Here is a 25665-nt window from a genome sequence, read left to right as displayed (position 1 = left end):
TATGGACTCAAAAAAGAAGGCGGCATCAAAAGCAACCCTCACCCAGGACACCATTTTATCCTGCGACTGCACTGCCATTGACCATCAATATTCCTGTCACTCTACTAGTTTCTCACCCATGTAAAACTTTCTTTCCTACACTCCTGTCAACTGAAAAGCAGGCTGTTAATACAAAACAAAACAAACTTCAAAATGTCTGTCTGCCAAAGCCAGAAGTCCAAGAAGTAAGATGACAGAGTTAGTGTATAGCAATGAATGAAGAGGTATACATAATTGGCATCTCAGAGTTCTGGTGGAAGGAGGATAAGCAATTCGACAATGCTATACCAGGGTACAAATTATACTGCAATGATAGGGTGGATCAACTTGGGGGCAGAATGGAGTTTTATGTTCAGGATGGCATAGAGTCCAAGAGGATAAAGATCTTGCAAGAGACTAAATGCGTATTTTGATATTACGCATACAGTCGCCCCAGTTGTTGTTCCCCTATTTATATATATTATGTTACTCTATGATGAAGCATTTCACTATATATTATTGTTGAACTGTTGACCTGTTCTATGTTTATTGTTTATTGCTCAATGTTCTATGTTCGATGTAACGCCATAGCCGCGACAGTTATGTTCAATTGTAAACCGATATGATTTGATATCTTTGTTCAAGAATGTCGGTATAGAAAAATTCGAAATAAATAAATAAATAAATAAATAAATGCACAATAGAATCTTTATGGGTAGAGATCCCATGTGTTGGGGAAGATTATAGTGAAAGGAGTATACTACAGTCGATGATGAAATACTAATAGAAATAAGGGAAGCTAACCAATTTAGCAATGCAGTAATAATGGGAGATTTCAATTACCCCAATATTGACTGGGTAAATGTAACATGAGTTTATACAAGAGAGGTAAATTCCTGGATGGAATAAATAACTGCTTCATGGAGCAATTGGTTCAGGAACTGACAAGAGAGGGAGCTATTTTAGATCTAATTCTGTTGCGAGCATGGCCATCAGCTGGTGTGAGCGTGGAGGTGTGGTCGCTAGGTCATGGGAGAGCGTGAGCCCCTGGACCACAGCACGACTCAGGGCGGAGCCCCAAGGCACACCGTGGGAGATGAAGCGCATGCAAGCATGGGCGGAGCAGGAACAAGGCAGGGTCAGCCCTCCACTTGACCTACATGCACCAGTGGGACCCAGCAATGCAATGCTGGTCACAAGAGTAGCCCTCCACTACTCGGTAGCCCTTCCAGACCTGCTGCTTGGGAACAACGAGTGTGTGAGGCCAGACGGAGGCTGAGGGCAGGAACATAAAGACTCAGACGAAGACTCAGGATACTCGGAGGATTCAGACTAGGTTACTCAGGAGACTCGTACGAGGACTTGGATACTCAGAAAACTCAGACGAAGACTTGGAAACTCAGGATACTCGGAGGACTCAGACAAGGACTCAGGATACTTAGAAGACTCGGACAAGGATTCAGGATACTCGGACTCAGACGAAGATTCAGGATACTCAGAAGACTCAGACAAGGATTCAGGTTATTCAGAAGCAAGGATTCAGGACTCAGGTGAAAGTACTGGGTGAAAACTGCATCGCAGCACGCCCTACACAGCCGGCCATGCTGATCGCGGACCATGCTGAGCACAAAGCAGACTCCAGGCAAAGAAGTGGAACTTGAGACTGGAACAAGTCGAAGATTCAGTAGAGGCCTGCACCAGGGCACACCCTACACAGCTGCCTGTGGCTGGTCCCGGACCTCGCTGAAGCGGAGCAGGTTCTTGCAGAGTCTTGGGCATGGATGGAAGCAGGCACAAACTCCGAAGACCAGGTCAGGATTCAACACTCAGGATTCAAGACTCAGGATTCTCAGAAGCAAGGCATTAAAAACAGGAGTCTTCCGGAGGCTTGCACTGCAGATGAGAAGGAGGCAATGTGCCACGAGGTGCCCTACACAGCCACCCATGGGCTGGTCATGGACCACGACGAAGGCATGCCAGGAAAGGTGGACACAAGGAAACTGGGAACTGGTTACAGAGGTGAAGACGAAGGCATCAGGACCAAGACATCAGGAACACAGAACATCAGGACATCTGGAACATCAGGACATGGAACAGGCAACGAAGGAGCTCCGATGAAGGAAAAGACCAGGAACATCAGGATGAGACCAGGAACACCAAGAACACAGACGAAGAGCCATCTAGACAAGTAAAGACCATGGAGGACCTTGATCCGGCAAAGAAGAACATGGACAACCATGGGACCTGGAACGAAGGCCCTGAGGAACAGGAACTGAGCCCTTTTATAGAGCTGAAGCAGGAAGTGAGCAAAGGCTGGCTTCCGGTGGGGCCGCGGGCTTTTCCCGCCGCTGGCCCTTTAAAAAGTGAAGAGGCGCGTGCCGGTGCCTAGAGGGCCTGGGGCAAGACCAAGGACAGCGATGTCCCTGCCGCATGGATAAAGAAGCAGGCCCTGACAGCGGCACTAGGCTGCGAAGGAAGGTGGACCTGGAGGCGGCTTCCTGCTGCGAAGATGTGGACATCTCAGGGTGACACTAGGCCGCAAAGATCAAGGCAGTGGCGGCGGTTTCAAGGTCCCGGCGACAGCGATAGGGCTGTGAAGATGAAGGCAGCAGTGGTGGCGGCTTCCTGCTGTCTAGGAGGTCCAGCAGCAGCACTCAAGCCGCAAAGAAGAGGACCAACGGCAGCGCCAGGGCCGCGAGGGAGGTGTCAGCGGCATCCGGCCGCGCAGGCAAGGCCCCAGGGAGAGGTCAGGCAGCGTGGGCAAGAGTGGCAGTGAGTGGAGAGGCCTGCTCGTGGGATGAGCTCTACGATCAGGAACGTAACAATTCTTAGTGGAACAAAGGATTTGGTGAGAGAGGTAATGATAGTGAGGCCACTTGACAATAGTGATAATAACATGATCAAATTTGAATTAATGTCTGGTAGAGAGAGATAATAAGTAAATCTACATCTCTAGCAATAAACTTTCAAAAGGGAGACTGATAAAATAAGGAAGACAAAAAGAACCTGAAAGGTGCAGCAACAAAGGTAAAGTGTGCAACAGGGTGTGGCATTGTTTAAAAATACCATCTTAGAAGAGCAAGCCAGATGTATTTCATGCATTAAGAAAAGTGGAAGGAAGGAAGGAAAAATGACTGCCAGCTTGGTTAAAAGGTGAGGTGAAAGAGTCTATTTTAACTGAAAAAAAAACTTCCTTGAAAACTTGGAAAAAGAATCCATCTAAAGAAAATAGAAAAAAGCATAAGCATTGGCAAGTTAAATGTAAACCATTGATAAGACAGGCTAAGAGAGAATTTGAAAAGAAGTTGGCCTTAGATGCAAAACTCATAATAAAAACATTTTAAATATATCCAAAGCAGGAAGCCTACAAGGGAGTCAGTTTGACTAGGGAAGATAAGGCCATCGCAGAAAGACTAAATTAATTCTTTGCCTCCGTGGTTTACAAATGAAGCTGTTGGGGCGATAACCATTCCATTCCTATTTCAAGGGTGATGATTCAGATGAACTGAACCAAATCACAGTGAACTTGGAAGATGTAGTAGATAAGATTGACAAACTGAAGAGTAGCAAATCACCCAGACCAGATGGTATACACCCCAGGGTTCTGAAAGAACTAAAAAATGAAATTTAAGATCTATTACTAGTAATGTGTAACCTATCATTAAAATCGTCCATTGTACGTGAAGACTAGAAGGTGGCCAATGTAGCCCTATTTAAAAGGGCTCCAGGGATGATCCAGGAAACTATAGATCGGTGAGCCTGACTTCAGTGCGGGGAAAAATCATGGAAACTATTCTAAAGCACAAAATCACAGAACATAGAGTTAGACATGGTTTAATGGGACACAGCCAGCCTAGATTTACCCAAGGGAAGTCTTGCCTCACAAATCACTCCATTTTTTGAAGGGGTTAATAAACATGTGGTTAAAGGTGAGCCAGTAGATGGAGAGTTTTGGATTTTTAGGAAGCATCTGACAAAATCCTCGATGAGAGGCTTCTAAGAAAATTAAACGTCATGGGATAGGATGCAATGTACTTTTGTAGTAATTGGTTAAAAGACAGTGAGTAGTAGGGAGGACTTTCAGCTGGGAAGCCTCTCAACAGAGAGGCCGGCAGAGGAGTGCAGTTTTTGAGGCTTGTTTTACAGCTTGAGCCGTTCCATCGTTGCCCCGAAACCATGCCCCCGGAGTGACGTCATCAGAAGGGGTCGGGACGCTGCGATAAATTCGGGCCACCTACAGTGAGTAACCGGAGGACTTTCAGCTGGGAAGCCTCTCAACAGAGAGGCCGGCAGAGGAGGGCAGTTTTTGAGGCTTGTTTTACAGCTTGAGCCGTTCCATCGTTGCCCCGAAACCACGCCCCCGGAGTGACGTCATCAGAAGGGGTCGGGACGCTGCGATAAATTCGGGCCACCTACAGTGAGTAACCTGAGGACTTTCAGCTGGGAAGCCTCTCAACAGAGAGGCCGGCAGAGGAGGGCAGTTTTTGAGGCTTGTTTTACAGCTTGAGCCGTTCCATCGTTGCCCCGAAACCACGCCCCCGGAGTGACGTCATCAGAAGGGGTCGGGACGCTGCGATAAATTCGGGCCACCTGCGGCGCGCACCGAAGCCGCGCGCCAAAGGGGCGCGCCCCTGGATGAAAATTTCCTTTTGGTAGTTTCTTCTACATTTATGGGTAGGAAACGAAAATCAAAAGTGTGGACATCTTCACCCGCAGCTATGGAAAGTAGGGGACCAATGGATCAGCATGTAGTCCGCCGGGTAAGTCAAGCAGCCCGCAGTACTGTACCTGACATTTCATTTTCCTCAGGAGCCTCTGAAAGCCCTAGCCAGCAGTTTCAAGCTCAAGACCATATAGAGGTGGAGTTACCCAATTCATCAAGTTCAGAGGTAGTAGAAACTATTGCTGATCCTCCTCCTCTAGAGGAAGATAGTACCAATGAAGCGGTTCTAAGTGGAGAAGCAGGACTACAGATACTTAGTTCTGCACCCTTAGACCCGCAGAATATAACCCTGACTGATGTGTGGAAGGCTATAAATGACCTTCAGAAGATTATGACAGGTTTTATGTTGCAAACTAAGAAAGGGAATGTCGAAATGAAAAATGATTTACATAAATGTGATAACCGTTTAAAACAATTGGAGGAGACAGGAAAGATCACTACAGATCAAATAACTAAATTATAGATAGCAAATAATTCCTTTATTAAAGATAGTTTGAGTACCCAAAGGCAGATAGAGAACTTGGAAAATGAGAACAGGGTTAAGAACTTAAGGTTCTTAAATTTCCCCATGACGAGACTTCTCTCTGCTATTGAGTTACTAAAAAAATATCTTAAAGAGAATTTGGCTATTCTTGACGTAGATGATAAGTCCATATCCAAAATTTACTATGTAATGACCTCTAAGCTTAAGAGACAGGAAGGAGAGGGTGGGATGGACAGTATACAGCAAGAGTCCCCCAATTTAACCTCCTTCTTGGAGTCATCTATTGACGACATCCCACAAAGAGCTACTCTTTTAGTAACTTTTTGTAAAGAAAACGATAAGGTTAATATATTGCAGAAATACTTTAAAAATAGGGAAATTCTATTCTGTGGGTATAAAGTTCAAGTATTTCCGGATGTGTCACGATCAACACAATACAGGAGGAAACAATTTCTTTCCTTGAAAGCTCGAGTATTGTCCCTAGGGGCAACATATTTTCTTAAATTCCCCTGTAAATGCCTGGTGACTTATCAAAATCATAAATTTATCTTTCAGGATCCTACACACCTGGAAGTATTTTTGACAGATAAGGAAAAGGTCTGAGTTGTTAAAGAACTGCATTTAAAAAATGATAGCCCAGCAAAATGCTATTATATTATATAACATTTGCTAGTTAAGTATTTCTTATTTAGGTCCTCCCATCTTGGGGACTATTGGATTTGCATCTTAGAAGTAATTACTTTTTGAATTATTTGATGTATTATTGTTATGTTGATTGCAAATTGTTTCCTGATTTTTTGCATATTTTTTATAATTTGTAAAAACTCTAATAAACTATAAATAAAAAAAAAAAAAAAAAAAAAAGACAGTGAGTAGGATTAAATGGTAGGGATGTACAGAGGGACACCATACGTTGCATTCGGGATTCATATTCATCGGGGGGCAGATATGTTGTATTAGGCAAGGGGGCCCCCCGATACGTACATGCGTTAATTTTTATTCGTTTCTCGTCTAAAATTGAATTAAGTACAACCCCCAACCGGGCTTCAGACGATTGAAAATATCGTCGATATTTTCAAAATCGTCAGAAATCGGGGGCTCCCCCGAAACGATAGGAAAACCCCACGATATTGATCGTGGGGGTTCTCTTATCGTTTTGGGGGAGGGCGGGAAAAACGGCACACAAAAATAGCCCCTAAACCCACCCCGACCCTTTAAAACTAATCCTTTTGCTTCCCCCACCCTCCCGACCCCCCCCAAAAACATTTTACAGGTACCTGGTGGTCCAGTGGGGGTCCCGGGTGCGATCTCCCGCTCTCGGGCCGTCGGCTGCCACTAATAAAAATGGCGCCGATGGCCTTTGCCCTTACCATGTGACAGGGTATCCGTGCCATTGGCCGGCCCCTGTCACATGGTAGGAGCACTGGATGGCTCGCGCCATCTTTAAAAATGGCGCGGGCCATCCAGTGCTCCCTCCATGTGACAGGGGCCGGCCAATGGCACGGATACCCTGTCACATGGTAAGGGCAAAGGGCCATCGGCGCCATTTTGATTAGTGGCAGCCGACGGCCCGAGAGCGGGAGATCGCTCCCGGGACCACCAAGTACCTGTAAAATGTTTTTGGGGGGGTCGGGAGGGTGGGGGAAGCAAAGGGAATAGTTTTAAAGGGTCGGGGTGGGTTTAGGGGCTATTTTTGTGTGCCGTTTTTCCCGCCCTCCCCAAAACGATAAGAGAACCCCCACGATCAATATCATGGGGTTTTCCTATCGTTTCGGGGGAGCCCCCGATTTCTGACGATTTTGAAAATATCGACGATATTTTCAATCGTCTGAAGCCCGATTCACATCCCTATTAATCAGGTTTTATTCTTTCAGATAATAGAGGGACTAGGGGGCACTCCATGAAGTTAGCAATTAGAACATTTAACACAAATTGGGAAAAAATTGTTTTTCACTCAACACACAATTAAAATCTGGAGTTCGTTACCAGATGATGTGGTTAAGGCAGTTAGCTTATCTGGGTTTAAAAAAGGTTTGGACAAGTTCCTGGAGGAGAAGTCCATAAACTACTATTAGTCAAGTTGACTTAGGGAATAGCCACTGCTTATTACTGGCAAGGGATCTATTTAATGTTTTGGGTACTTACTAGGTACTTCTATCCTGGATTGGCCACTGTTGGAAACAGGATGCTGGGTTTTATGGACCCAGTATGGCAACTTCTTATGTTCTCATACTGTTCACCTTGTCTGCAAATTCAATGGATTTTTTTTCTGACCCAGCCTGGCACTTATATTATTAATAGTGATAAAAGCCTTACTGAAATCTTACTTATCCATCACTTTTGATACCTCAACACATATCCAAGATAGTGAAAAACTCTATCTTCAAATTGCATGTGTTAAAGTGACTCCGTCCCTTATTATTTTTTCATGACTACTGCTCAGTGTTGCAGGCATTGATTTTTTCTGGCATTGATTATTGCAACGAATTATACATAGATCTACCTGATACAGCAATTAGACCTCTGCAATTGATCCAAAATTCAGCAGCCAGACTCCTTACTGCCACCCCTCTAAAGCAGCATAAATCTCCTATTCTGCAAAAACTTCACTGGTTGCCAGTCAAATTTAGGATACGTTATAAAATCATCTCATTAATACACTCTTTGCTAAATAGCACAGATTCCATCTGGCTATGTTCCATATTGCGAGTGTATAGACCTGGGAGAGAACTTAGATCAGCGGGAAAAAAACTTTTAGAAGTTCCCTCAGTGAAAAAGGCCACTTTAAATATAACAAGGCAAAGAGCTTTTTCTGTCGCAGGCCCCATTCTGTGGAATGCCTTGCCAGACTCTTTAAGATTAATTTCTAATCGAAAAGAGTTTAAGAAAGCATTAAAAACGTACTTATTTAAGGAAGCATTCGGGAACATAGAAACTACCAATTAACAACTAAATTGTCATGAAGCCAGTTCATCTTAACCATTATCAAGAATAGAATGATGTCCTTATCATCTTAGTTTTTCGTTTTTTCTTTTTTCCTTCTTTTGGTTTTGTAATGTAGCAGCCAATTACTTACTATCTCAAGTTCACCCAAATTTTACGTTATTGATCATGTTATTAATTGTATTTTTATTCAAACTTTGTTTAGATATTTATTTTATTATGCTTTTATTTTATTTTATGTTATTCTAGTTTTATTTTTACTTTATTATTTTAAGTGACTTTTGATTATAATTATATAGTTGTAAACCGCTTTGGTCAATTTTTATATTGGTAAAACGGTATATAAATAAGCTAAATAAAAAATAAATAAATAAATACAGTTTGCAATCTCTCCAGTTGCTGAAAATCTTCCCTGTCTTCTTCAAGGAGAAGCTGATCTGAACCGAGGAGTGCTGTCAGCACTTCCCTGAGCTCTTTCAGCATCCTGGAGTGTATCCCATTGGATCCCGTGAATATATCTACTTCCCTTGTGTATGCACTTCAAATACTTCTTTCTATTCATTTCACATTTATTAATGCCTGTTCCTGACTCAGGGCCATGAACAGCAAATAGTAGTAGAGTGAAGCAGAATAGAGACTACACAGCAAACTGGAGGAAGAGCTTTCATTTATTCTTACCCCAATCTAGCCCGACCAGTGCAGCAACAAGGCTGGCCAGGGCCCACAGATTGCAACTCTCTCCTGAGTTTGGCAGGTGTGTGCACCAATGTGGGCCTCTAGGTGTGGCTGTTGCGCAAGGGCTAGGACTCCCAATGGTTGGGGGGAAGACTGTGAAATCTGCCTCCACGATATCCCCATCCCTTTCCACTCACACAAACAGGCCAATACAGTAAGGTGCGCTCAGCCAAGTGCACCGTTTAATAGAGATGTGCATTTGTTTATCACGAATTAGGCAATTTCAATGAAGTTGCCTAATTCGTAGTGGTTTGGGGGACCTGAACCACGAAACGGATTTTCCCCGAACTTCAAGGAAAATTCATTTTTCGGGTTAGTGCGGGGGGGGGGGGGGGGGAGGGGCGCATTTATTTAAAAAAAACAAAAAAACACCCCAACCCTTCAATTTTACTTTCTTACAACCCCCCCCCCCCCCCCCCACCATCCCGATCCCTCTCCAAGACTTACTAAAAGCCCTGGTGGTCCAGCGGGGTCCCATGAGCTATCTCTCCCTCCGTGCCTTCGGGCCTGCTACCAATCAAAATGGCACCGATGGCCCTTTGCCCTTACGATGTCACAGGGGCTACCGGTGCCATTGGTCAGCCCCTGTCACATGGTAGGAGCAATGGACGGCCGGCACCATCTTGTGCTCCTACCATGTGACAGGGGCTGACCAATGGCACCGGTAGCCCCTGTGACATCGTAAGGGCAAAGGCTATCAGTGCCATTTTGCAGCCGACGGCCCGAGTGCAGGAGATCACTCTAGGACTGGTAGCAGGCCCGACAGCCCGACGGCATGAAAGGAGAGATCGCTCACAGGACCCCGCTGGACCACCAGGGTTTTTAGTAAGTCTTGGGGAGGGATCGGGATGGTGGAGGGTTGTAAGAAAGTAAATGTGAAGGGTTGGGGTGGTTTTTTTTCCGATTTGGGGTTTGTTTTTTTTTAATTTGTTTTTCTGGTTTCGGGTTCCAGCTTCATTTTTGGCGAAAATCGATACGTGGGAAAACTCATTTTCCCACGAAGCGCCCGAACTGAAACCCAACCTGAGCCAGAAAAACGAAGCTCATCTCTACCGTTTAACCTGCAATTGGCCGTGCATTTTCGAGGCATGTCTATTACCCCTTATACAGTAAGGGCTTTAGCTCACCGAAAACAAGCGGCCAACCCCCCTGAAAACTAATAGTGCTCATCACATGCAAATGCATGTTGATGAGGCTATTAGTTAATCCCCAGGATACTGAAAGTAAAATGTGCGGCCAAGCCGCACATTTTATGCTCAAAATTTCTGAGCAACCCGGTAAAGTGTACAGAAAAGCAGAAAATATTGCTTTTCTGTACAACCTCCAACTTAATATCCTAGCGATTTTAAATCAGAGGAACCAAAACTTAAAAAAAAGAAGTTAAAAAAAATCTGCCCACTGGTCAGCGGGTTCAAAAATCGATGCCAGTAAAATAGAGCATTGGTTGTCGGATCCACTGATGGCCACCTCTACTGCTAATTAGGAGGCGCTAGGGATACACTATTGTCCCTAGTGCCTTTTTATCATCGCACCACATCATTTAAATACAGAATTGCGCACCCAGGAGAGGTGCCTGGGCGTGCGTCAGGAGAGCGGGTGCTCAACTCGGAGTGCCCGCACTCCTGCAATTTTTACTGTATCAGCCTGAAATAGAAGCCAGGCTCAGGAAGCAAATCTAGTTCCTCAAGATAGCCTGCAGCTCTGCAACAGAACCATGAGATGGTCCTTCATGGTCAGTGCTGTTCAAAGTTCATAGTGATTTGTTGTATTTGATCCATCTTTCCATACTGTGAAAGATAAAACAGCAAATTAAAAACCTGCGTTTATCTATAGTTAGCTTAGCTCTGGAGAAGATATTGTTATTTAACGTTTTTGAGAGCTCTTCCTCCATAGCTGTCCCCATTGCATAATCTAAGTAGCCAGGGCCTTACCTCCTGCAGAGTGCAGACATAATAAAGCCTGGACACAGCACACAACACTGAATGCAAACCTGGCGACGATTTTATTTTATATTTTAATAAAAGGCTACGACTATAAGAAAAGATATACATCTTTTGCTCCAAACCTTCGCCCCCATCCAAAAAGAACTAAAATACATTAGCACAAAAAAAAGGAAGCAGATCAGAAAAGAAAATAAATGATTACCAAGAGACGTACAATCTAAAACGGTACAGCATCCTGCAGAGCACAAAGGGACTAACAATAGCAAGAGGGCGCGGAGCTCCGAGAGAGCACGGACTGTTTGTGCTCCCACTGCCCCCGCCGAGGAAGAGAAGTTTATTTTCCTTGCAAGGAGCGAAGTGACCTTTTGTTGTCGTTTGCTCCTTTTTTTTTTACCTTGCGGCCAGGCAACTTTTCCCGGCGCACGAGCCCGCAGCCCCGATCGCTGGCGATCCGGGCACTGCAAGCGGCGGGAGCCAGCGAGACAATTGCAGTGTCCCGGGAAAGGAGTGGGGGGGGGGGGGGGGGGGGGGGGGGGGGGGGGGGAGAAGTAGCGCGCCTACGACCCAGTCGGGATTCCCATTCTTATGTAAATAGGGCGCTGGGCGCTTTCGGCCAATGAGCGGGAGGCTGTGCCGGGGGGAGGATTACCTGCGGTGGGAGGAGAGAGAAAGCGAGAAGCAGCGGCAAGCGGAGGAGCCGGGCAGAGCTGGGGAAGAGTGCCTGCTGCGGCGGGGGAGGGCGGAAGGGATGCGCGCCGCCGGCTCCACGGTGCCCGCCGTCTCCGACGCGGAGCTGCAGCGGCGCTGAGCTGCTGCGGAGGGGGGGGGGGGGGGGGGGGGGGGCGATCGCGGCCGCCGCCGGGCACCCGGGGAAGCCTCGTCCTCCGGCCCCGCTGGGATGCGCCCCGCGGCTCGGGCAGCTTGCAAAGCCCACGACTGAACTTGCGCCTTTGACAGCGGCCCAGGTGCTCTTGTTGTGCGGGGCAGAGATTCCAGCATTTTGTAACGAGTGGTAAGTGTTTTGGGTGAAAAAAACAAACCCAACAACCATGAGTTAACAGGTTCAAGAAGTGATAATTCTCCTCCTCTCTCCCCCTCCCCCCCCCCCCCCCCCAAAAAAAAAAGTCTGAAACCTGCTTTAGCCACGGATTAGAAAGACGCAGCGGCCGGTGCAGGATTCCTGAAACGTGGGGCTTTGCATAGTTTGGGGAGGGGGGGGGGGGCTCTCGCCCCCGCCCAAAACCCGGGAATCTTTCTTTGCGGTGGCGGGGGAAATAAAATTCTCGCTGTTACAGAAAACGGATCGGCAGGTTTCCGGAGCCACAAGTGCCACAGCTCTTCCTTTCCAGCGCATCGGAAGACTGCAGTGGGCCCAGAGGCAAATCGGTGGCTACGCTATTTAAGGCTTCTCTTTTTGAGTCTTGGGCTGCAAGGGAATTTCTTTGACAGCATGTCAGAATGGCTTGAAAATCTGCCCGAGTTGTGAGACCTGTTTCACTAATCCCGTATGGGGTTTGTTGGATTTTCGTAACCATGCGTGTGTGGGGGTTTTTGTTTTAACCATCCAATGTAAATCTCATTCCAAGTATCAACTGTGCGTGGGAAGAAATCAACGCGCTGGGTTCCCGAGCAGTGAGCACTGTTGGAAATGATAACAGGAAGGTTGCAGAAGCCTGATTATTTAGGGGTAAAAACAAAAACCCCACTCGTTAGATAATAAAAGGATGAGAGAGATGAAAACCACCACGGGGGGCGGAAGGGGAGAAAAACTATAGGTTCTCCACTCTTTTGTAATATCTCAGGGCTCCTTAGCACCCAGCTAGCGAGATAATACTATAAGTTATAAAAACTTGTTCACCGAGCAGAACAATCTTCTGCTGTCAATATTATATGGTAAAAGGAGGGGGGGGGGGCGGGGGAAGCAAGGGAATCAAAGGTAAGAGCAATAAAGCTAAAGAGACAAAATAATATCGCCTTTTTTGTGGTTAGCTGTTATTTCTTTTCTACCAAAACTGAGCATTTTACTGAATCGTTTCAGAGAAATATCCATGCATGCTGTCTATTCCACGCTTGGTAAGAGACACAAAAAAAATGGATTAAACTAGCACAAGTTTGAAACTTGTGAGTTGCCATCATGCACTCTCTGTGGCAACCAGTGTCAAGCGACTTTGAGAATTAAAAATCCACTGGAAGGTTGATTGAGAAGGTGGTTTTAAAAAAAAAAAAGATTTTTATTTAGAATTTAAGTTTGGGATATAAAGGGTATATCGGTATCTGTTCCAGAAAAATGCATGTTTTAGTTGAATTTCCCAATAGCATTTCCCCACGTCATCTCTGCCCCCTTGCCCCACCCCTGCTGATTCTGGTTGCATATCTGGGGAACAGTGGTATGTAACTTCTGGTCCCTATCATCTAGCTGAACAGCTGTTAAGTAGCAAAACTGTGGTGTTCTCCTCATTTAAGTATCAGTTCAGACTAATTGAGCTCACTTTATTGCCGTATTTATTGCTGGACATGTTGGAATGTTTAAGCACAAGTATATAGCACCATAACCATCCAAAGGTTGAATAAACATCCTTAAAGAAAAGTATTCCCCCCCATCATTTTTTTTTTCGGCTCCTGCATACCAGGAGCTGTTGCTTGGTTCATTGGCAGCTGTCTAATCCCCTGCCGGGCCTTATCAGGATGTGTGCCCTCAGGGAGCTGGTCACTGATAGGACCCAGCAGGGAAGCTGAAGGGAAGCCAGAAGCACTGCATCAAGAACTTGGCCCAACATAACAGAGGAAAAACAATGGTTTAATGCATAAAAGATATGTGTACCTTTAGCAGAATTATAGCACATCATTCTTTATGCATCCAAGACTGAGTGCATAAATTACTTTCTTGCTTTTGCATTTCCCCTTCTGGCGTTTCTTGGCTCATTATAAAGCCCGATGGCTCGATTGGTGGGCTAATGCATGTTTGGCATGGTTGTCCGATAAACTGCGGGGCAGTGAGGAAATGCCCTTATATCAGACAGACAGTACAGCTGTCCTTCAGAGGGAGCTGGAAATTTGTTCCAGTTGCATTTCAAGCCCTTGTGCTCCCATGCATTTAAAGACTTTAGAGCAATGGTCCCCAACCCTATCCTGGGGACCCCCCTAGGAATATGCATGAGAGAAAATGTGCATGTGCACGCACATTTTCTCTCATGCATATTCATTGTGGATATCCTGAAAATCCAACTGGCTGGGGGGTCCCCAGGACAGGGTTGGGAACCACTGCTTTGGAGCATATGTTTTCAACAGCAGGCCTCTGTATAAACAAACAACTCATTTCTGGGGGCCTCGTACAGAGTGACCGTATAGTGTACAGTCAACACACATTCACCACCTCTGCGTGGTGGCATCTCTAGACAGAAGGTTATTTTCCTGGGGGGGGGAGGGGAGGCAGCAGGGGGTACCAAGCTAAGTATGGAGGGGGCAAGACAAAGTGACATTTCCGTATATAATGCCCACCCCCACACCATGGCTTCGTGCCTTTAAATTGGCTATAAAAGAAAGAGAAAAAGTCCAAAGGACCTTCTAGGCAATTAAAAAAAAAACTGACTAATTGCAAGTACCCAGTAAAATTACCCTGTTTCCCCGAAAATAAGACAGTGTCTTATATTCATTTTTGCTACCAAAGATGCACTAGGCCTTATTTTCAGGGGATGTCTAATACCGTTGAGCTGCTGGCTGCCCCTGCGTCAGCCATGTCCCACCAGTGTGCTGTCAGAGAGAGGTAAGAGTGTGCAGCATTCATGGTAATCAGCTTGGGCTGACTCTGCTGCTTTTGAACCTCTGCACACTGCTTGGAAGGGGTCCCCCGACTGGTACTGCCACCATCCCCAGATGTCAGTAATCTTGATGCCACTGTCACTGCTGCCACATGGCTATTGGGGAGGCGCCGATTGCTGCTACTGACACTGAAGCCCATTCTGCTGCCTCCTCTGTGCAGGCCCCATGGGCTTCCACTTCCTCCATGCGGATCTCGTACATTGTGAGATCCGCATAGAGAAAGTGCTATTCTTGCACATTCCCAAAGATTACATGTGCCAAACACTAAAAAGTAATTTATTTTTTTTTTACCTTTGCTGGCTGATGTTAGTTTTCTAATCGGTTGGTCACAGGCTTTTTTTTTTCCACCTTCCCTTTCTTATTTTTTTGCCAATTCCTTTTATATTGCCCTTTTTTCTTCCGTATTTCTTTTCTCTCGATCTTCTTCCCTCAAACACAGTCAGGTTCTCATTCTCACATGCATTTCTCTCTCTCTCTCACACACACACAGGCTCTCACTGTCACATTCCGTCTCTCTCACACACACACAGGCTCTCACTGTCACATGCTCTCTCTCATACAATCATTCATACACACAGTCTCTCACTGGCACATGCTGTCTGACTCTCACACACCCAGGCTCTCTCTCACTCCCACATGCTGTCTTGCTCAAGCATAGGCTCTCACCGTCACACGCTGCCTCTCTCACACACACAGAGGCTCTCACATGCTGCCTCTGCAAACATTCAGATCCTCACTCCCACACACAATCTCTCAACTCATCTCATACACGCACGCACACACCCTCTACAGACCCTCAGCCTCTCTCTCACCTCTGGGCCTCCTCTTCGCGGGTCGCCGCAGGATGGGCTCTGCAGCGGCCCTGAACTTCTCGGGCCGCGGCAGCCCTGCTACCGGGCCTCTTCCTCTTCTTGGGCCGCTGCGACTTGGAATTCGCAGCAGCCCGCGGCGGCTCCTCTTCTTCACGCGCTGATGCTCTTCCTCCTTCCTGCCCACGCGACTCCGGCAACGTTTACTTCCGGGGCCGCACAGGCAGGAAGGAGAGAGAGCATCAGCGCGTTTGAACGTGATCTTTTTCTTCGGGCAAGGAGGCTCAGCGGCCGCATGAGCCTCCTTGCGCCCGGGCGCATCGGCTCCCCTCCGGATACCACTGCTCGCGTCTGCCCCTAATACCTTGGAAACTTTATTTAAAAAAAAATGACGTCACAGGATTGACCGGCCCACCGGGGGAAGCCCGATCCCCCGATAGGTCAATCCGCCCCTGTTTACAAGGGATGTCTTACTTTCGGGGGAGGTCTTATATTTAGGAATTTGGCAAAATCTCTACTAGGTCTTATTTTTGGGGGATGTCTTATTTTCGGGGAAACACGGTACTATTACAATTATTTGATAGCAGCATTCAGCCAATTCTTCTATATGGATATGAGAGTGAATTCTTGTGCATACACAGGAAGGGACAGAATTTCAACATAAATCATGCACCTCCAGTTCTGTAACACACATGCCGCACAGAAATTCCCCCAATGGACATAAGACGTTTCCCCTTACAGCTCACCATATTAAATAATGTATTCAAACTGTGGAGTCACCTCAGTAATAGCAACACAAACACCTTCCACTGCCAGACACTTTGTGAAGTAACACAAAACGCTGCAATAATGACACTCAGAACCTATGTAGCAACCTTGCCGTACTATAACAGCAGTAACTGCCAGGACTGAAACAGCAATAACCTTACTTATAAGAGGGCAGCACTGAAATATTACAGCAACCAATTTGCTATACACAGACACTGCCTGATAGCAGAATCCCTCATCTAGGTCACAGATGAAGAACACAGACAGACGTTTACCTAATACAAAATATTAGTTTTTGTCTGCAGAGGTCTGCAGACAAAAACTAAACTGGAAACACCAAGAAACCTGATTATGAGCAGCACAACAATAGAGTCATAAAGAAAACATTAAAGCATTTCTGCCAATACTAACACATTGCAAAGATATTTTTAAAAAATGCACATTTCCACCTTCTAGAAACTGAAAATAAAATATTGTATTGTCTACCTTTTTGTTTGGGGCATTTCATTTTTATAATTGGGCTGCTTCTGGTCTCTCTTTTCAGTTTTCTCCTAAGTGCTTTTCCAAGGTTCTCATTTTCCAATGTCTTTCTCCTCCTCCTGTTTTTTTCCATTCATTTTCTACATCTGTCTCTGATATTGATCTTTCCCTTTCATCTTTTTTCTCCATTTCTCTCTTTTCTACTTCTATCCACTCATAACTAAATTTTACCCCTCCTTCTCCTTCTCCTCTCTTCCAGTCCTGTCTCCCACTTCTCACCTCTCACCTACCCATCTGCTTTCCATCTCCCACTCTCACTTTGTTAACTCTCCTATGTCCTCTCTTACACTCCTTCCCCAGTCTCCTATTGCCCCTCTTTCAACCACTCCTTAGTTCCCCATTTCCATCCTCTGAACTCACCTCTTCTCCATTCCACTCATCTACCTTTCTCTGTCTCTCATTCCCTCCCCAGTCTTAGCTCTTTCTGTCACCCATTCTCTCCCTGGCTTCTAGCCATTTGCTTCTCTCTTGCCCCTTTTTCACCCTCTCTCACCTCTTTCCTCTCTCACACCTCCACAGCATGCTCATTCCTTTCCACTGACTCTCACCCTCTATCTGGTCCTTCAGGTTATTCTCCTCTCAGTCCTTCCCCACCTTTCTGCCCTCTTTTCTTACCCCCATCTAACAGCTCCCCCCACCACACACACCACCCAATTACCCTCAAATCCCTGTTGAGTCGGAGTTTTCACTCTCCCCCCATCCCCAAGGCCCTATTCTCACTAGGCCTCGGAGTCCCCACTCCCCCATCCAAACTCACAATCTCCAATTTCCCCACAACTCCCCCAGTCTTGAAGTTCCCACACATCACCAATCTCGGAGTCTCTGCTCTTCCCAAGTTCCCATTCTTCCCGTGCCTTTCCCCCTCCCTCAACCAATGTCTGAGTCCCTGCCCTCCAACGGATCCCAAGCCCTCGATCTCCCTCTCTTCCCCCTCCCCAAGGCACATGTGACTAATAACTCGACTCTTCACTCACCTGGCGTGGCTGCTGTTGCTGCTTCTAGTTTGAGCCCTCTTTCTTCCTTTTTTTTTCCCCCTCCCTCCTGCGGCCCCTGCCATTGAAACATGAGATGTTTGAACCACAGGAATTCTGTACCTAGGGAGCCCCACATGATTCAGGCATCACCTCTTTGAACCGCGGGAGTCCCTTGCCGATCAAACCGATGTTTGAACCGCACAGAGCTCCAAAGATACAGAGCCCCAAGGTTCAAACATCTCATGTTTCATCGGCCTGTGGACTGCAGGAGGGAGGGGAGAGGGCTCAGACTGGAAGTAGGAGCGGCAGTGGTGCCCGCGGCCTCAGAAATGGCTCTTTAGAAAATTCTGTGCAACTATGCACGTAAAATCATAAGGCAGATTTTAAAAGCGCCGTGCGCGCGTATCTCGCCACGCACAAAAATACGCACTGTTTTATAAGCTACACGTGCAGGTTATAAAATACTCCCCACGCATGCAAGTCTGGGGCTGTACACACATACATATGCGTACCACTTTCATACTGCTCCTTGTTAGGCACACATTGGGGGGCGGGGGAGAGAGGGAAAGAAAGAGAGAGAGAGAGACTTACTGCTGTGGAAAAGGGAGGCAGGTTAGCTAGGGGGCTATGCCCTATTGAGTTGCCACACGTTTCTAAGAAAATTTCCCCCCTTGCACACACCAATATAAAATTGGGCACGGATGTGCGCGCAGGTAGCCGATTTTATTACATGTGCGCGTTGAGGCACACATGTTATAAAATCGGTGCGTCCATGTACGTGCACTGGGAATTACGTGCACATGGACGCCCGCGCTATGAGAATTCATGGACTCTTCTAGCAAAACGGTTCATTTTGGTTTTAATTCTTGCCTGCAAAAACATTTGTGATGCACCATAATCTTCCAAGCAAAACATTATTTTAATTGCTTTCCTTCTCTACCTTAGTGCGTCTTGAGAGGCCCATGAAATTATTCTGGGTTTTTTCTAGCTTTTTTTTTTCCCTTTTTCTTCCTCTTATTTCCACACTTCATTCTGGTTTCCCCTACAGTGAGTGCTGGGAGAAACTGGAGTGAACAGCCATTTACTAACCTGATGGGACAGCAGCAAACAGCCAATGCCTCTTAGATTGAGTCTAACTGCATTGGTATGCAAAAATCCTGCTGTCCATGCTAGAGATTGTGGAGGCTTTTCTTCCAGGGCCAACACATCATCAGTTTAAGATTTAGACGGGAGATTTGACAGCTCTCAAAGCCGTTAGACCCTCTGTGTCTGATACCCATAGAATCACAGGCAGTCGATCAAAGATAGACAGCTACATTTATCCAGGATGGGGTGGCGGGTGGGGGGTACATACCAAGGTGCTATATCCCTGCTTATTAATTGACACTAAATGTACACGAAGCGGTGGCATTGAGGATATAGACCCGTGCAAACACACTTTGGGCTGTTGTGGTTGAAGTTTGCACATAAAATTTGGACTTACATAGATATATATTTTTATATCGGCTGGTGAAAATGAAGCTCGATGTGGTGTTTATCTGAATGGCATTTTTCTTTGTAAATTGTTTTCATTTGACTTAAGCCACATACGAAATGTGGAAAGATGAGCGAACACACTAGATTGGCTTGCAAACAACAGGTGTATTGCAATAGTGATCACAAATGGTTCAAGAAGCTCAAAATAAATAAGCAATAAGTGCAGCCCATGCGAAACATGGTTCTGTGTCGGGGGACCGATTCTTGAATACATTTTGCTATGTACATACCTTGAAAGAGTGCTTCAGAGATCTGTACTGGGACCCGTGCTTTTCAATATATTTATAAATGATCTGGAAAGAAATACGACGAGTGAGGTTATCAAATTTGCAGATGATACAAAATTATTCAGAGTAGTTAAATCACAAGCGGATTGTGATAAATTACAGGAGGACCTTGCTAGACTGGAAAATTGGGCATCCAGATGGCAGATGAAATTTAATGTGGATAAGTGCGAGGTAATGCATATAGGGAAAAATAACCCATGCTATAATTACACAATGTTAGGTTCCATATTAGGAACTAGGAATTAGAGATCTAGGCATCATAGTGGATAACACATTGAAGTCGTCGGCTCAGTGTGCTGCGGCAGTCAAAAAAGCAAACAGAACGTTGGGAATTATTAGAAAGGGAATGGTGAATAAAACAGAAAATATCATAATGCCTCTGTATCGCTCCAAGGTGAGACTGCACCTTGAATACTGTGTACAACTCTGGTTGCTGCATCTCAAAAAATATATAATTTCGATGGAGAAGGTACAGAAAAGGGTGACCAAAATGATAACAGGAATGGAATAGATCCCCTATGGGGAAAGACTAAAGCGGTTAGGACTGTTTAACTTGGAGAAGAGATGGCTGAGGGGTGATATGACAGAGGTGTTTAAAATGATGAGAGGTCAAAAATGGGTAAATGTAAATCGGTTATTTACTCTTTCAGATAATAGAAGGTCTAGGGGGCACTCTATGAAGTTAGCATGTAGCACATTTAAAACTCATCGGAGAAAGTTCTTTTTCACTCAACGCACAATTAAACTCTGGAATTTGATGCCAGGGGATTTGGTTGGCGCAGTTAGTGTAGTAGGGTTTAAAAAAGGTTTGGATAAGTTCTTGGAAGAGAAGTCCATTACCTGCTATTAATCAAGTTGATTTAGAAAATATCCACTGCTATTACTAGCATCAGTAGCATGGGATTTACTTAGTTTTTGGGTTCTTTCCAGGTACTTGTAGCCTGGATTGGCCACTGTTGGAGATTGATATAGTTGCACTGGAGAAAGTTCAGAGAAAGGTGACAAAAATGATAAGGGGCATGGAATGGCTGCCCTATGAGGAAAGGCTAAAGAAGTTAGGGCTGTTCAGTTTGGAGAAGAGACGACTGAGGGGGGATATGATAGAGATCTACAAAATCTATTTACTCTCTCAGATAATAGAAGGACTAAGGGGGCACTCCATGAAGTTAGCAAGTAGCTCATTTAAAACAAATCAAAGAATATTCTTTTTCACTCAGTGCATAGTTAAGCTCTGGAATCCATTGCCAGTGGATATGGTTACAGCAGTTAGTGTAACTGGGTTTTAAAAAGGTTTGGATAAGTTCCTACAGGAAAAATCCATAAATTGCTATTAATTAATATGCAATAGTAGCTTGAGATTTATTTAATGTTTGGGTACATGCCAGGTACTTGTGACTTTTATTGTCCACTGTTGGAAACAGGATAGTGGGCTTGTTGGACCCTTGGTCTGATCCGGTATGGCATGTTCTTATGTTCCTATTACTCCACCTCCAGAGCTGGAGTTAATTTTCCTGTGTAATAAAATGTATGTTGGGCACTTAGCCTTTGGGTGCGCTTTCCTGCATCGGGCGGTAATAGGTAATGCCTTCATTTCCATGGAATTTACATTCATAGGATACTATCTGGTACGTGTTTGTTAGGCCGTGCATCACTGGTTAATTTTACGCGCACAAAACACGCACTCAGCCATGAGTAAAACCGCGCACTTGGCTGGACACACCTTACTGCACTGGCCTGCGAGTGTGGGTTTGTGCTGCATGCAGATATTAAAAGCAAATCCCTAAGCAGCTGAGGGCAACTACTTAAAGTAGTATTTTCTTATTGTTTGAAAAATTACTGTATCACTTTTTGATTTTGGAAAAGTCTATTTAATATATTTAAGCGAATGCATATATCACTTTCTGTATTATTGAATCAAAGGAGCTTTTGTATCATTACCAAAAATAAGATGGTGGGGGGAAGGAGGGGGGTTGTAATACTAAAATGTTGCACTTCCCAGTCTGCAGCTTTGCTTCACGTTTTTCAGCATGGATCAGTTTTATACGAAGGGTACTCGTGGCCAGAAAAGGTCAAAGTTGGTCCTTTAATTACATGCCCCGAAGTTATTCTTCACAGTAAATACTTGTCATTTTGTTACGTTGCTTCAGTAACTTTGGAGTCCAAACCCAGTATGCTTTCTCCTTGATTGGCCAATGTGAGGCATTTTGAGGGGTACATAGAGCAGGGGATATCACGCAAAATGCTTTGGTAGCAAGAGTTGGTGGCCACATCCTGTGGCCATTGGCTGCCTTGACAATTCATTCCTACTCTTCCTGCTCCTGGTGCATTCTTTCATGCCCCAATCGCCTTCTGACAACTGCCTGCCCCTCCCCAGCCAGAAGGAGAATAAAGTAACACAGGGGTTCTCGATCTTTTTCCTGTCGTGACACACCTGACAGATGCTGCTCACGTGCGTGACACATTGCACACTACATTTAAAGCTATACAAAAAAAAATATATCCTAGATATTTTATTGTTGAAAATGATGCAGGAGAAAGATAACATATTCTTTAATTTCAATAACTGATTATAAAATATTATTATTAAATGTTATTGTTTTCACAAAACTTTTAATCTTTGCTTTCTGCCTCAGTGAGAAACCTGGGACTGATATGCATATGCAGCACACAGTTTTTCAATGCAGACAAACTCTCATGCATTTCACTGTCAACCTCAGAAAGTTCTGACGTCTTCCGGAGTTTATACAGAGCAGAGTTAGCAAATTTCCTCTTTCAACTCACCATTCAAAAATATATTCAAATTCTGGTATCCCTTCAGTAATATTACTTCAAAATCTCTTCCCTGCCAGGCACTTTGTAAAATAACATGAAAACCCACTAAAAAGACATTGAGTAATTATATTATAAACCAGCCATACCATAAGAGTAATAGCTCCCCGCACCTGAACAGCAACAACTTTACCTAAGAAAAAGCAAGACTGCAAATATAGAACACGGTACACTTACTATTGGAAAAACAAAGCAAGCCAGACTGCTCTAGATTCCTACACAGAATCTACATCCTAGTTAGAAGAATCCCTCATCACTGTCAAACATGCAGACTGACTCTTATTTAATACAAAATAAGACCAGCTCCTTACTCTGCACTCTCCTCTAGCAGCAAGCACATCTGGCTGTTATAGAAAGCATAGGCTTGCTATGTCGAATTTTTGGTGACACACCTTCCACCACTTGGTGACCCACCAGTGTGTCCCGACACACTGGTTGAGAACCACAGGAGTGCTATATCTCCTGGTTCTGCTCTTCTCCTGCCAGCTGGCAGGGTGGGGGTGAAATGGTGGATAGGTAGAAGATCGGCTGGGGGGATGGGATGGGATCAGGAAGTATATGGGAGGGGGGAAGTGCATTGGAGTGAGATGGGTTTGGAATTGCACAGGTCCCTCTTTGGTACAACTGTTTTCAATTATTTCTTGCTGTGCCTCAAATTTTCAACTTCTCCTGCTCAGTTATGATCATTTTTCAGTTTGAACCAAAAAAATGCAAAAATATGATGGTGTGTATGTAACCTTAACTTGCAGATAGTTTGGTGCTTACGACATTTGACAGAACTGAATTTTCCCACCTTGCAACTGGTAGCTTGACAATTGGTGGGGCATGCATGTGTGCATGAGTTTTGGGGTGGGGAGGGAGTCTGGGGTTGCAATGGGGAGGGGGATATGGTCTGCTGGTGAGAAAGGGAGTAAATAGGGGAAGTTCACTGATTAGCAGCTAGTTAGAACCAGTTACTATTAGTGTATCTTTCATTTGTTCTGCTCACGAGAGAATGGCTGACAATGCTTGGATGACAAAATTCAAAGTGATGTGAATTAAACAGACAGCTCTTGGGATGATCATATTTGCTGATTTTTGTTACCATGTACTCACAATGTATTCAGACCCCTTCACTTTTTTTGACATTTTGTTATGTTACAGCCTTATTCTAAAATGGATAATATGCATTTTTCCCCCTCCTCAATTTACACAAAATACCCCATGATGATCAAGCAAAATCAGGTTTGTAGAAATTTGTGTAAATTAATTAAAAATAACAAAACTGAAATATCACATTTACATAAGTATTTAGACTCTTTATTCAGTCATTTGAGTCACCTTTTACAGCAATTACAGCCTGAAGTCTTCTTGGATATGACGCTGCAATCTTGGCACACCTGGATCGGGGGATTTTCTCCCATTCTTTTCTGCAGATCCTCTCAAGCTCTTTCAGGTTGGATGGGGAGTGTCGATGCTCAGCTATTTTCAGGTCTCTCCAGAGATGTTTGATCAGGTTCAAGTTCGGGCTCTGGCTGGGCCACTCAACGACATTCAGAGACTTGTGCTGAAGCCACTCCTGCGTTGTCTTGTCTGTGTTCATTATCCTGTTGGAAGGTGAATCATTGCCCCAGTCTGAGGTCCAGAGGACTCTGGAGCAGGTTTTCGTCAAGGATCTCTCTGTACTTTGTTCCGTTCATCTTTCTCTCGATCCTGACTAGTCTCCCAGTTCCTGCAGCTGAAAAATATCCCCACAGCATGATTTTGCCACCGCCATGCTTCACCATAGGGATGGTATTTACTAGGGGATGAGCAGTGCCTGGTTTCCTCTAGACATGATGCTTGGCATTCAGGCCAAAGAGTTCAATTTTGGTATTATCAGACCAGATTATCTTATTTCTCATGCTCTGAGAGTCCTTTAAGTGCCTTTTGGCAAACTCCAAGTGTGCTGTCATGTGTCTTTTACTGAGGAGTGGATTCCGTTTGGCCACTCTGCTATGAAGGCCTGATTGGTAGAGTGCTGCAGAGATGGTTGTCCTTCTGGAAGGTTCTCCCATCTCCACAGCAGAATCCTGGAGCTCTGTCAGAGTGCTTTGTCACTTCCCTGACCAAGGCCCTTCTCCCCTGATTGTTCAATTTGGGCGGACAGCCAGCTCTAGGAAGAGTCCTGGTGGTTCCAAACGTCTTCCACTGAAGGTTCTATTTCAATGCTGCAGCAGTTGGGGGTTTTTTTTTTGTATCCTTCCCCATATCTGTGCCTCAACACAATCCTGTCCCAGAGATCACAATAACTTTGACTTCATGGCTTTGATTTTGCTCTGACATGTACTGTCAGCTGTGGGACCTTACATAAATAGGTGTGTGCCTTTCCAAATCATGTCCAGTCAACTGAATTTACCACAGGTGGACTCCATTCAAGTTGGAGAAACATCTCAAGAATGATCAGTGGAAACAGGAATGCCTTGAGCTCAACTTTGAGTGTCATAGCAAAGGGTCTGAATCCTTAGGTAAATGTGATATTTCAGTTTATTATATGCAATTAATATGCACAAATTTCTACAAACCTGATTTTGCTTTGTCATGGGGTATCATATGTATATTGAGGAGGGGAAAGATGCATATTATCCATTTTAGAATAAGGCTGTAATGTAACAAAATGTGGGAAAAGTGGTCTGAATCCTTTTTGAATGTATGGTAAGTAGCAAGGCAGTGGTGCAAGCTGGAAGAATGTCATTGTGCTTAAGCAGGGACGTTACCCATAGAAAGGAGGAGATAATAATGCCTCTGTACAGGTCACTGGTGAGATCTCATCAAGAGTATTGTGTCCACTTGTGGAGGATGTAGCTCCAAAAGGTTAGAGACAAAATAGAGGCAATCCCGAGAAGGTGCAGATTGAAGGGTTCAGTGTCATTGTCTGAAAGCCTTGGGTCATTGTTGATTCTGCTTTATCAATGATTCTCCAATCTGGGCTTTATGGCTCTACAAGAGGTTTGGTTTTCACTGTAACCAAAATATGCAAATTTGCCTGATTTTCAGACCCAACTATTTGCAAATATATTTGCTCTGGATATCCTGAAACTATTTTGGGGAAAGATGGACCACTGCTGTGCACCTTTGGTGCTTGCTATCTCATTGCATACGTGATTGCTTTTCTTCTGTTTGTAGGCCTCTTTTGATTAGACAGTCTTTTTTTTTTCTTAAAATTTTCAATATATGTTAAAAGACATAGTTTTTAAGGCATTGTTGGATGCTTATCATTAAGCACCTACAATCTGAAG

At 44.8% G+C, this 25665-nt stretch overlaps 1 protein-coding gene across 5 annotated transcripts in view; it reads left to right on the top strand.

Moving 5' to 3' along the window:
- Positions 1–25665, top strand: part of SHROOM3 (shroom family member 3) — a 600371-nt gene that overhangs the window by 470860 nt on the left and 103846 nt on the right. The window contains exon 1 of one of the 5 annotated variants that reach the window (XM_029600546.1): positions 11502–11858. The exons of the other annotated variants lie outside the window; for them this stretch is intronic. The gene's annotated coding sequence lies outside the window, so the exon portion shown is untranslated. Of the gene's footprint in view, positions 1–11501; positions 11859–25665 lie in introns of those variants that run through there. 5 annotated transcript variants of the gene reach the window in all.

The sequence above is a fragment of the Rhinatrema bivittatum genome, chromosome 1, assembly GCF_901001135.1.
Source record: "Rhinatrema bivittatum chromosome 1, aRhiBiv1.1, whole genome shotgun sequence".
NCBI classification, from domain to species: domain Eukaryota; kingdom Metazoa; phylum Chordata; class Amphibia; order Gymnophiona; family Rhinatrematidae; genus Rhinatrema; species Rhinatrema bivittatum.
This window is presented reverse-complemented; position numbering and strand designations above follow the sequence as displayed.